At 39.5% G+C, this 1,562-nt stretch overlaps 1 pseudogene; it reads right to left on the bottom strand.

Moving 5' to 3' along the window:
- Positions 1-35: 35 nt before the first annotated feature.
- Positions 36-940, bottom strand: LOC102836616 (annotated as a pseudogene).
- Between the last annotated feature and the right edge of the window lie 622 nt (positions 941-1,562).

The raw sequence follows: 1,562 nt of genomic DNA, 5'->3' as shown, positions 1-1,562 counted from the left end.
ATAACAACAACAACAACAACAACAACAACAAGAGCTTAAGAATCATCTTCACTCTTGGTGCTGTCTCTGTCAGCCCCACCTTCCGCAGCCTCTTTTTCATCATCCTTGATCAACTCCAGCTGGTCAGCCCCAAGATCTTCATTTGATCATCATCCTGTAGGTCCCCCTCCTCAGCAGAGTCATCTGCACCCCGCCTCAGACTCCATCTTCACGTGAGTTGTATCTTTCTTCAGGGAGATGCTACTTCGCTCCTCTTTGGACTTACCATTCTTCATCTCTCTTTGTTTGCTCTCTTCCTTTGCAGTTTTTTCCAGGCTTTCCAGTAGAGAATCCACTTTTTGTTTTATCTGGGTCAACATCTTCTTTATGGTCTTAAGGCCATCTTCTTTCAGTTTTCCACACTTGGAAGAAGATCCCCTCTGTCCACTTTTAGAATTGAAGCCACTTTTCCCTTTCGTGAGGTGTTTCCCAATACACACTAGTGCTTTGAGGGCGCTACAGCCTGAACGATAGGAGGAGGACCATGTGATGGGTAGCTGTACATCCTGCTATAATCATCCTGCTGAAAGTCATAGTCTAAGTCAAATGAGTAGAGGGGACAGAGAAGGGAGTTCTGGGATTGACCTGTACATCTTCACTGTAGATCATTTCACACCTGATTTTCCTTTGGTCCCTATTGGTTCTGCAGCCAGATTCATAACTAAAGCCTGGCCAGCGATCATTCTGCCGTTCTCTCCTGCTGCAGCAGCCTGAAAATTCTCTCATTAACATACTGAACAAAGGCATAGACCTTATGAACAGAGCAACCCATGATTTTGCCAGACTTCAAGAAAATTGTCTCCAGATCCAACTTCTTGTCCGCCAGAGTACTGAGATGTCCTATAAATACGGGGGAATTCAGAGGGCCAGGACCTGGCTGGCTGGTAACATTGCCGGCCATGGTGTTTGACAAGGTTCCTCACACAACTGAAAAATGTAGCTGAAGATCAAAAATATCTCACAGGAAGGGAAAGGGAGAAGAGACTCCATGATGAACCTCCTTCTCCCGGGTTCTGTGTGAAGATTCCCACTGCTGAGGGAGGTCAGCAACGCCACCACAAATGCACATTGTTTTTCTCTTCACAAAATGCAATAGTAGCTTTTTGGGAAGAATATTTTGCAGCCACTAAGCGAACACAGAAAGATTAGTTCGAAAATAAAATGAACAAAATCCTTAAATAACAAAGTGAAAATGTAAGAAACAAAAGTTATGTGTAGTATTATTAAAATATGAAAAAACAAATATGGAAGAAGTGATAAAGGGAGCTCACAAAATGATTATAGGGTGGTTGAGTTATATATTTTTCTATTAAATTTTTCAATTATATTATGATATTGCTTTTGTAATTAAAACACAGTAGCATTATTAATTACTTTTATTTTTCCTATTTATGAAAAAATGCTTATTTAAGGAAATTTAATTAATGCAGAAAATCAAGAATAACATTTAAATTGCACTTAATTAATCACTGTTAAAATGTAACATCTATTGTACCATTATTATTTGTACTTTATATATGTAT

Source organism: Chrysochloris asiatica, unplaced genomic scaffold (genome assembly GCF_000296735.1).
Source record: "Chrysochloris asiatica unplaced genomic scaffold, ChrAsi1.0 scaffold00006, whole genome shotgun sequence".
Lineage (NCBI taxonomy): Eukaryota > Metazoa > Chordata > Mammalia > Afrosoricida > Chrysochloridae > Chrysochloris > Chrysochloris asiatica.
The sequence above is the reverse complement of the archived record's forward strand: the minus strand, read 5'-3'. Positions and strand labels throughout refer to the sequence as shown.